The sequence below is a fragment of the Lupinus angustifolius genome, chromosome LG06, assembly GCF_001865875.1.
Source record: "Lupinus angustifolius cultivar Tanjil chromosome LG06, LupAngTanjil_v1.0, whole genome shotgun sequence".
Classification (NCBI taxonomy): Eukaryota; Viridiplantae; Streptophyta; class Magnoliopsida; order Fabales; family Fabaceae; genus Lupinus; species Lupinus angustifolius.
This window is the reverse complement of record NC_032014.1, coordinates 27,688,608-27,700,467: the sequence shown is the minus strand read 5'-3', so window position 1 is coordinate 27,700,467 and position 11,860 is coordinate 27,688,608. Positions and strand designations below refer to the sequence as shown.

Here is an 11,860-nt window from a genome sequence, read left to right as displayed (position 1 = left end):
TTTGGATTGTTGTATGAAAGGTAATGTTGAGAGTAAAAAATGATTGATGAATGAATTTGTTTGATTGTTGTGTATATGAGATTTTGATGTTGGTGTGGATGAGAGATTTTGTGGTTGTTGTGGGTGAGAGATTTCATGGTTGTTTTGGATGATAGATTTTGTGTATGGAAGATGATGTTTAGGGGGATTGTGGATCCGTTAGGAAAGAAAAAAATGGTATGAGCATTTTTGGCTTTTTCTTCTCCGTCTCCTTTTAAGGGGAAGATCCCATCTATTTATAGCCAAAGTCATATGAACACCAATTAATTCCTAGGAGAACATTAAGGAATTATGATTTTTTTTCTAATTCCCAATCTGATTTTTATCACACTTAAATGCACGTTTTAATAGCCAAATTTTCATACTCAGTCAATGTATTTAATTCCAGCACATGGCCAAATTGCAAAAAAAATCAATCAACACTCAAATCTTTTCAAAATTCAAATCTCCATAATAATGATTATTAAAGCTCGAATTACAAATATTTGATTTGATTACCCTTTTTCTAACAAAAATCAATTCATGGAATCTAATCGGATTCACATAAAATATATATTTGAGTTGATGAAATTTGTATCAAAAATATTTATTGAAAATTTGGTTTTTTTGAAGTATTTTTGGGCCGGACAAAATTGGGTATTCACAATTACCATGAGCCTAACCTTCTAGTACAACTTTCCATACTGCCATATAATGGAATGCACCATCTAGCCACCTATTGATAGGAAGTCTTTCGATATTATGGAAGCTCTGCACCAAAGTTCACCAACAACCGCCTTCTTCAATACTCAACTAGTGGAACCATGAAGCTTCCTTGAAAAGCCTCAGCCGCTACTATCATTGTCTACTATCACAATCCTAGTTCAAAAGAACTATTATACTCCACCAAAAGGAGTATACTCATATCATACAACTTGCATCAATGCTAACCAATGCATGTGCCACATATATGGATCCAAGATAATGTCCATGTCACACCATGCATCTCTACCAATGTTCGATTTTACACCTTGTATCAAAGCCAAAGCCCATGTTACACCCTACATCAAAATCAATCAGCTCCTTTGTGTTTTTGTGGATCTACTAACAATTAATATCCTTCACTATGACGTCATAGAAACACCATTAGGATATTCCACTTCTCATCTCAAATGAGATCATTCTCTCAACATCTAGAAAGATATTATCAGCACATGTCTCAAGGTCAAAATCAACACCCGAGTCCTTATCTCCACCTTGATCCCAATCCAATACATCAAGTTCTAGGGTTCCGGATCAACATATATTGCCTCCCCCATAGTTCCGCCATGTTTTCTTCTCCTTCAAGTCATCCACTTTATCCTTGCGCAATACCTTTGATGCACCTTGTCTAACCATCACGACTTCATCATCTTTAGCTATTATCTGGCGCTTGGGTTAAGAGCCATCTACCAATTGTCTAATACCAATTTTTGGTACAGCGGAAGCAATCGTTGCATAGCGTTAGCCAGAAGCAATCAAATAAAGTGCATAGAATAAATAGAAGAGAAGAAACAAGAGAATTTGGTCACAGGGTTCGACCAATTCTGCCTATGTCTCCGGGAGCGTTGAGCAGCTACCAAGATATTATTAAAGAATAAGGATTACAAGCCCTAGCACACCCAAGTGCCCAAGTGCCCATGTGGTGTTTCTTTTTGGTTCTTATACCTAGTACACTTAATAACAAGGGACCTAGGTTCAATACATAACATCGATATTCTATTCTAATACTAGGCAATATGGGACTTTATATAATAACATATTTCAAAATTGGTAAGGTTGAAAGGAATTAAAATGAGTATGTACTCTTATTTTGAACTGCACCAAGACCATGGTCATGTTATCACACACCACAGAAAGTTTTGTTCCCTGTTAAATGAAATGGTAAATCATGTCAAAAACACTTATTTCCATGGAGATAAGCCAAATTATATTGATGTATTAACTTTGAGTAATACCTATTATATAAATGGTCACAACTTATTATTGAATTATTCGTGCTTCATTAAAAAGGCTATGACTACTGGTCAGTAATTCGGTAGAGAAGTGCAGCATGTGACAAACATCATAGCTCTGTTTATGGCAGTGTTTTAAATTGCAGTTGTGGTTGTGATTAAGGTAATGGTTGCGGTTAGTGCGATTGCGGTCATTGCGGCTGCTGCGATGTAGATTGTGGCCATTGCAGTGTGAATTATTTTGTGATTAAAACACGACTTTTGAATTCGATACGACCTGATACAGTCCAAATGCGGTTGCATTGCAGCCCGATACGATTCGTTGTGACCCGATGCGGCCACATCATTGTAATTTGGAATCATACCGCAATTGTGATGCAGTTGTGGCAGTCATCGCAACCGCAATATTGTGGCTGCATCACAATATTGCAGTCACAATTTAAATCACTGGTTCATGGTATTAGAAAAAATAAAACCCTCAAAAGAGCTATTTTGTGTTAATATGATGTATTTTCCATATGAGCTTAAAATATATAAAAAGATTGTTTACATAGGAAAAATGATTCTCTAAAAAAAACTACAAATTTGAAGCTTATTTAAAAAAGAGTTGTTTGATTATTTTGAAACAAATGACATATTCTCATTTTAGCCTTGTATAACCAACAACAAAACAAATAATATAAATCTACACAAATAACGCGGTCTTATCAACATTACCTATATACACGCTATATTTCTACAAAACAACATTTACTGTCGTGCAATCTATTCAAAAATTTCAACAAGAATTTCAATGGGGTGGATTCGAGAATGCAAGGAAAATAAATTGGATTAAGTGGGAGAGAGTGTGCCACAGGAAATATGAGGGGACTAGGGGTGAGTGACATATGCCTCTTTAACTTAGCATTATTGGGAAAATGGCGATGCAGATTGCTACATGAGAGAGACAACTTATAGTGTAGGATTATAGAATTTAAGTATGGGAGGCACGAAATTGAAAGCATGAGTTGAAATAGGAGAAGTTCGTTATGGATCTGAGACTTGGACAAATTAGACTTGAAGCCTATCACTAAGAAGAAATGACTACAAAATGGTATCCAAAAGAAAATTAGGGATTGAAAATGCTACCTTTTGGTATGATCATTGGTTACATTCCAAAAAACATGAGACCCGATACTAGAGGCATTATAATCTATCATTGGAAAGGGATGCATCCATCGTTGATTCAGGATGTTGGTTGAACGATAACTGGGAATGGTCTTTTTCATTGAGATGACATATTTTTGTTTCGGAATCTGAACTAACTAATAATCTTATGCATGACTTACAACATGTCATTTTGAGAAGACGAACAGAAGATAGCTGGAGTGGATCTATTGACAAATGGGGTAAATACACAGTCAAATCAGCATACCAGATTCTTCTTAGTAAGGTGTGCGATCAGACACATCTTCACTCCTCCAATTTTAGTGAGAGTCCAAAGCACCCTCGAAGCAAATCACTTTTGCATGGAGATTTTTTTAAGGCAAAGTATTCACAATGGAAGCTATGCTTAGGAGAGAAATTTCTCAACTCTGAGAAGGAACAAAATACAAGTTCTACGATGAAGAACTAGAAACTTCTCAACATTTATTCTCAGCATGCAGGATTACTTATCAATTACAGCATATGTTATATAACTAGTTGGGATTTGACAACATTCTTCCATAGAAATTGAGCGATCATTTCATGATGCACATGGGCCTTTCTACCAACAAAAAGAGTAGGCAATTCAAGATTGTCATTTGGCTATCCGTGATATGGTCAATCTGGTTAGCAAGGAACGACATCATATTCAACTCAAACAAGATTACCTTTTAACAAATTGTAGAAACCGCGAAGGTAAAATCATGACTTTGGATTAGAGGACAAAATGTCATACATCAACGACATACTATGAATGGAACTATAACCCATGTGAATGCTTACTTTCTTATTGCACCTAAACTTTTGTTGTAATTATGTGATTACTAACTCTCTCTTATAATCGTGTGTAGTTGATACTTTTAATACAATTTTTCTTATAAATAAAATAACGCATTAACTATCATTAGTAAGGAGAATATGTGGGCAAAAATAATACATAACCATTAATTGAATAATTCAACACCTTATTATAAGGAAAATTTTATAACTTAAAACTCACCAAGAGCATTTCTTGACGTACAAAAACTACTATTTCTTGCTTGACAAGCAATCCTTGACAAAAAAACATAGGAGAAACACATCACTTAATTCAGGAATATTAACCAGATTCACAATATGTGCAAGAAATTATAGGCTTTTTGGTTGATTAAAATTGCAAACAGCAAAGTTCTGGGCAATTTCAGAGATTAGAAACATTAATCTTTTAAAGATAAAAGATAATATATATCCGGGAAATGTGGTCATATTGGCAAGAATGAAATAATCTTTTCCAATGCTACAAAAAATATGCATAAGTTTATCTGCGTAGTGCGCGTAAAATGAAAGTCTCATGTCCATGATGTAATTGTAAATGATGATAACATTAGCATTTAAAATAAGGATATGGAAAGCATACCATATTTAATCATTTGTCATTGATAGTGTATATATTAAATCATTTGTAATTTATATTAAATCATCAAACTGCATATAAATCTTTATACTAAAAGTGTATAGATATTACATTCATATATAAAACAAAACTACCTGTCATAAAATATTACTAATGAAAACTTACATTCAGCTATTTACAGATCAATAGATCTAGGTATGTTTCACTTAGGAAGTTAGTAATTTGAAAAGGAACCAAACTTACAGTGTTTATATCTGAATTAACAATCACAATTTATTTCATAAATAAATTTGTTCTACTTAAATTCCTGTCACCTGTAGAACATTGAAAGTTTGAAACATATTGAATAAAAACTATAGAAACCATCAAATCTAACCCCCAATGATACCAAAAATATATAAATATTTTGAAATATTCTCTTGCCTTGTAAAGAACCAAAGTAAAGCATAAAAACTCATTTGCTCATAGTTATCATCAACGTATTGGCAATTTCATGAATCTACCGCACTTAAGATGCAGAGGCCTAGACCATTCCCTCAATTTATGACGGAAAGCATGTTATATCTTCTAATCTTTTCCTCATATCTTCTTATATTATCCTTTTATTCTTGATAGTTAGCTATTTTAGGATATGATAATTTATTCCAATTCCTTCGTTGTTTTGAGGGATTTTGTTGCTCTCTCTCTTCATGTATTAATTTTTTTGATTACAATGAATAATAAGAATGAGATATTGAAATCTATCAATTTAAAATTGAAAAAAATGGACCTTGAATTGATATTTGAAAAACTAAAATGCTGGTAGTTAAGTACCTATAGCTCTTGCAATATTCTTCCTATATGAATAAAACCACTTGCTTTTATGATTCTTTCTTTCACAATCTCTATAGGTTTGTGGTCTCTAGATAAATTGCATGCCTTTATAAACAAAGCATAGTGCGAAGAATATGTGAAATTATCTCTCTTTTTTAACTTAATAAATATGGACGACAAGAGAAAGAAATTATTGATTAGTATGATTCAGAATCTGTTAGGAATATTCATTAAGCAATAAGGAGGAATATTCATTAGGTAATAAGGAGGAATATTCATTAGGCAATAAGGAGTATTCATTAGGAAATAAAGAGTCAATATGGTTGTTAGGAACATTTCACCTACAATGTTAGAGCACTTATGTGAGTCATTATGCTATTCATGTAGGAATTTATCTTTCTGCATCAGTTTTCTTTTCCATGGTGTATAATTCATGTGTCTTGTTGATGAAATAAGATCAAGCCTTTTACATCACATATTTCCTCTCTACACTTTTGTTTGCTACATAACCAACAAATTGGTATCTAGAGTTATATCTTGAGGGATCTGTGAGAACAAACACAAACCAAACACAAACCAAAACACTTTCTCTATTGCCTAAAATTGTCAAAATGGATTCAGAAGTAGTGTCTACTGCATTTTCACCTCTAATGTTTACTGGAAAGAATTATCATGCATGTGCTGTTAGAATGGAAGCTTTCTTGGATGCTAATGATCTATGGGATGCCATTGAACAAGATTATATCATTCCAACTCTTCCACACAATCCAACTATAGCACAAATTAAAAATGAGAAGGAGATGAAACAAAGAAAGTCCAAAGCAAGAGCATGTCTATATGCAGCTGTTTCACCCACCATTTTTAACATAATAATGACACTAAAAACAGGCTGTGAATTCTGGAATTTTTTGAAGTAAGAATATGATGGAGATGAAAGGGTCAAAGGGATGCAAGTGATAAATTTCATCCGATAATTCGAAATGCAAAGGATGAGAGATTCAAAAACAATCAAGGAGTACTCTAATAAACTTCTAGCCGTTGGCAACAATGTAATTCTCGGTAATAAATTTTCTAATTCTAGAATAGTTCAAAAATTCTAGTTACACTTCCTAAAAAATATGAAGCTGCAATTTCATCTCTAGAAATGTCAAGCATCACCTTGGCAGAAGATTTGAATGCATTACATGCACAAGAACAAAGGAGACTTATGAGGCAAGAAAGATAAGTGGAGAGTGCTTTTCAAACCGAATTACAAAACAACAATGGTTGGAATGACAAAAACAAGAGACAAAATAATAACTACAAAACTGCACGTTCTATAAATAACAAATACAATAATCAAAGTAGCAATAATGAAGTCTTTCCACCTTGTTCCTACTGCAAAAAACTAATATCCACAAAACAGATGTTGGTGGAGGCATGATGCAAGATGTTATGAGTGTGGTAAGTTAGGGTACATGGAAAAAATATGCAAGTCTCAACACAACAATAACAACAACAAAAAGGAGAAGCTAATATTGTTGATGATCAACTACAAGAAGAACAATTGTTCACAATATCATGTTTTGACGCCCACAGATCTACAAAAACTTGGCTAATTGATAGTGGTTGTACAAACCACATGATTTATGATCGAGAGCTCTTCAACGAGCTTGACAAAACTGCTATTTGCAAAGTTAGAATTGAAAATGGGGCATATATTGCAACAAAAGTCAAATGAACAATTGCAATTAAAAGTTACACAGGTTTAAAATTAATTCATTATGTCTTATATGTTCTTGAAATTAATCAAAATTTGTTAAGTATCCCTCAGTTGATGGAGAAATGATATAAGGCTTTGTTTGAAGACAAAAACTGCATGATTAAAGATTCAGAAGGTATAGAGGTGTTCAAAATTAAAATGAAAGGTAAAAGTTTTGTCTTGGATTTGATGAAAGATGAGCAAGTTGTAGTACACAAAGAACAAATAAAAACAAAGTCTCCTACATGCATAGTGTGCCGATATGGGAAGCATACAAGGCTTCTTTTTCCACAAAAAAGGACATGGAATGCTACACAGAAGCTACAACTAATACATAAAAATATTTGAGGACCTATGAGTATACCATTAGATGTTACAAAATATGAAGAAGATGGAAGTGACCAGAAATTGATAGATGCAACGAAGGATGAGCTCATGGTCATTGAAAAAAAGATACATGGAAGTTGGTAGAGATGCCTAAAGACAAGAAGGGTATAGGAGTCAAATGGACTTACATAACCAAGTTCAACATTGATAGTTCTGAGAATAAATACATGACAAAAACTTGAAATTTACAGCTCTAGAGTCAAGGAGGAGTGTTGATTAATATGACTCAGAATCTGTTAGGAATATTCATTAGGCAATAAGGAAGACTATTTATTGGGCAATAAGGAGGAGTATTCATTAGGCAATAAGGAGTATTCATTAGGAAATAAAGAGCCAATATGGTTGTTCGGAATATTTCACATCCAATGCTAGAGCACTTATGTGACTCATTATGCTATTCACATAGGAATTTATTTTTCTGCATCAGTTTTCTTTTCCATGGTGTATAAATCATGTGTCTTGTTGATGAAATAAGATCAAACATTTTACCTCATATATTTCCTCTTTACACTTTTACTTGCTACATAACCAACAGAAACAATAGAATTTCCATGCAAGTAGTTAGCATGATTAAAATAACAATTTCCATTTTGAAGTTACATGACCATTCCTATATATTACACAACAAGAATCACCGACATTTGAAACAAAAAGTTGGTTGTTTATGATAATTGTAACATAGGCAGTGCTTCCTGAAGTTGGTCCAGCATAATCAGAATGAGGCAAATGTTTACAAAATATAATTTCAGATCAAAGAATGCAGAAAAAAGAAATCACAAAGAAAAATTGATGGATAAAAAACCATGTATAGAAAGACATTAACATAATTGTATATTCCACAAACATGATACTTTTCACTTAAAATACCATATGTCGGGCACCATGAGACCAATGTTTTATTTAGCACAAAAGATCATAAGTTATTTGAAAGCTCATAAGCTAGGAGATAAAAGTTGATAACCAAAATGAATGTCATAAGCTCATAATTTATTGAAATAAGCCCCTTTATCAAACTCCAACAGATAGCTTATGTTTTGTTAAATAAGGCAATTGGGATAGCTTATATTTTTATTCCTAATTTAAGTAATAAGTAATTTAATATGTTTGGAGAAGGTAACTTGAACTCAATCCCAACTTTTGGAGGCTTTGGTGATGCTCCTATGTCCCAAAATATTGCTTCTGCTTCTAGAGTGCTACCTAGGAATGCACATGGGAATAGAAGTGACATAGCATGGAAGCATGAGATTGCAATTGATGAAACCTGAAAAATACAATGCAAATATTGTCAAAAGGCTGTAATCGGAAGAGCATATAGGTTGAAGCATCACCTAGTTGGAACTAAAAAGAATGTTGAACTTTATATTGAAGTCAATTATGAATTGTAGAAGGAAATGTTATTGATTGTTGTTGGCTTACATTAAAACTTGATTAACAAGTCCAATTCTTTTTTGAGTGAGGAGCAACAACCTAAAGTTGGTGAGAAGAAGAAAGAAATTGAAAACTTGTTCAGGATGAAGGGGATTAGCACTCAAGCCACCATCAACAATATGTTTAAGAAGAGAATCAAAGAGGAAGCAAATCAAGCTATTGCAATGTGTTTTTACAACAATGTCATTTCATTTAATGTAACAAGGCATGATGAATACTTTGAAATGTTCAAGTTGATTGCGAAACATGGCCAAGTGTTCAAGCCTCCCTCCTACCATGAACACAAGGCTAAGTCAAAGAAAGTTGGGTGTACCATCATGACAGATGGTTGGACCAACAAGAGGAGGAGGACAATCCTGAATTTCTTAGTGCACAACCCCAAGGGAACAGTTTTCTGGAATTCTACTGATGCATCACACATTGCAAAAACTACTGATAGGATCTTGAAGATGATAAATGAAGTTGTTGAGGACATTGCGGAAGATAATGTTGTTTAAGTTGTAACAGACAATGCATCCAATTATAAACCTACTAGAGAGATGTTGGTGGATAAAATAAAAAATCTTTATTGTAAACCTTGTGTTGCTCATGGTATTGACTTAATGTTGGAGGAGTTTGAGAAGAAAATTCTCATTCATACAGACACAATATATAAAAGTAGAAAAAATACAACTTTCATCTATGTAAGGACTTCTCTAATTTCTCTTTTACAACAAAACACAAAAGGGAGAAATTTAGTGAGATCAAGCTTCACTCACTTTGCCACTTCGTACTTGACTTTGGGTTGCCTTAATGATAATAGAAGAAGTTTGATAAGAATGTTCACATCAGCAGATTGGAAGACAACTAAATTTGTCAAGACACATGATGGGAGATTGATTGAGGATGTGGTGTTGGAAAATGAATTTTAGAAGAATGTTTTTTTTTTAAAGGTGCATTTACATTAATGAAAGTTATTCGTTTGGTTGATTTGGATGACTATGACAAGCCACCGATGAGATTAATATATGAAGCAATGGATCAAGCTATGGAGAAGATACAAAGTTCTTACAATAGTGTTGAGGATAAGTAATATTCATGTATTAATATTTTTTGCTCTTAATTTACAACTAATATCATTCTATATGATATTCTGTATAGTTATATGCCTCTATAGAAAATTATTGATGATAGATGGCATACACAACTTCACATACCATTACATGCTGCAAGATATTTTTTTAACCCTCAATTACATTATGCTCCTTGGTTTATTATTGATCTTGAAGTTAAAAATGAATTATTTGATGCAATAGGAAGGATGGTGCCTAATATTCAAGATCAATCTAAGATTGATGTTCAGATGGATCGTTATGCTAATAACGAGGTTTTTTTGGTAAGAATTTAGCTTTGAACACGATGAATTAGAAGACGCTAACAAGTTGGTGAGAGTTTTTTTGGGATGAAACGCTAGAGCTTAAAAGGTGATTGAGATGATTTGATGAGAGAAATCATTGGAAAAGATATTGGGGAAGATATAGACGATGTTAAAGAAAATGAGGATGAAGCCCCTTTGAAAGATGATTATAGAGAGTTGGATGTGAATGACTTGTTAAATTAGATTTAGTTGCATTAATACTTATGTTTTGATATTGGATTTGGATTTGGAAGAATATTATTAGCAAATTTATGCTTTGAAGTTGTTGGATTTGAAATTATGTTTTTATCAAATGTGTGCTTTGAGATTGCATTTGGAATTATGTTTCTTGCAAATTAAGTTTGGATTTGGATTATGTCTACTATTTTATATTTAAGAATATTTTTTCATATTTCTCTATTGATAAGTAGGATCTTACGAGTCGTGTTCCAATCATATATTTACGATCTTTGACTCCCCTCCCGATCCTAAGTAGAATCACGATTTTGACTACCATGCTCGATGGTATTACCAAACACAATCCAAGTGCTTCCTAGGCAAGTTTGATGTCAAAAAGTAAAATTTAAATATACAATCATCATCACCTTGGTCATTACCATCACCACTTCACAGAGACCAAATCAATATTTCCATCTTCTCATTGGACCTGTTCATCTTATCACCCAAGACTGTTAATTCTCTTCTTCCCATTGGACCTGTTTATCTTACTTGACAATTTTGGGGGTAAAGTGAGCATCCAAGCGCCTTGTTACTTACAAAACTACAAATAATTTATGTATTATTTTCCTTTTTCCCTAACTATGACCATATTATGTAGCAAGAAATATGTGCATCTTATAATTACATAATTGAGTCAACAAGGAGAGGAACAAAAATGTACACGACCCTTAACATGTGCTACTACAAAAATGTCCTAAAAGGTGTAGTACAAGCCATTTGTTTGAAAATGTAACTAATATCCTATATGGAACATAAGCACAAGAAAAATTTGGAGCAACAACAGAAAAATCAATTAACAAAGGTCTCATACATGTTTTACAAGTTTTAGTTCATTACAATTAGAAAAATTAGAGCATAACAATACATTATCAAGAAATATTAAGTGATTCTTCAAATAGTCATTAAAATTTATGTTATACCTAAATTTTTTATCTTTCACCAACGATTTTCGTCTGTAGATATATGAAAAATTTCTTGTAGTGCTTGTTCAGTTCTTACGTTCATGACCATCATAAACACCGTAAAAAAAGAAGTGGATGGAGCCAGATCAAGATGTGTAGCATGCTAGCAAAAGAAAATAGAATGAAATTATCAATATGGTTCAATACAAATATGCCAAAATAAATATCATTGTTTACAACTAACAAATAAAGCAAAGCTCAACTATGCAGTACACTAAAATAATAGCATGCCCCACAAATACAAAACAGATCACCAGACACTATTGAAAGCAGCCCTGGCAAAATAAAATGCACAAAATTTCA

The 11,860-nt window shown here is 32.9% G+C and overlaps 1 long non-coding RNA gene across 1 annotated transcript in view; it reads right to left on the bottom strand.

Annotated features, from left to right (window-relative positions):
* The window catches only part of LOC109350638, a 16,395-nt gene extending 12,519 nt beyond the window's left edge, over nucleotides 1-3,876 (bottom strand). The window contains exon 1 of the long non-coding RNA XR_002108114.1: nucleotides 3,866-3,876. This is a non-coding gene — a long non-coding RNA (uncharacterized LOC109350638). The remainder of the gene's footprint in view (nucleotides 1-3,865) is intronic.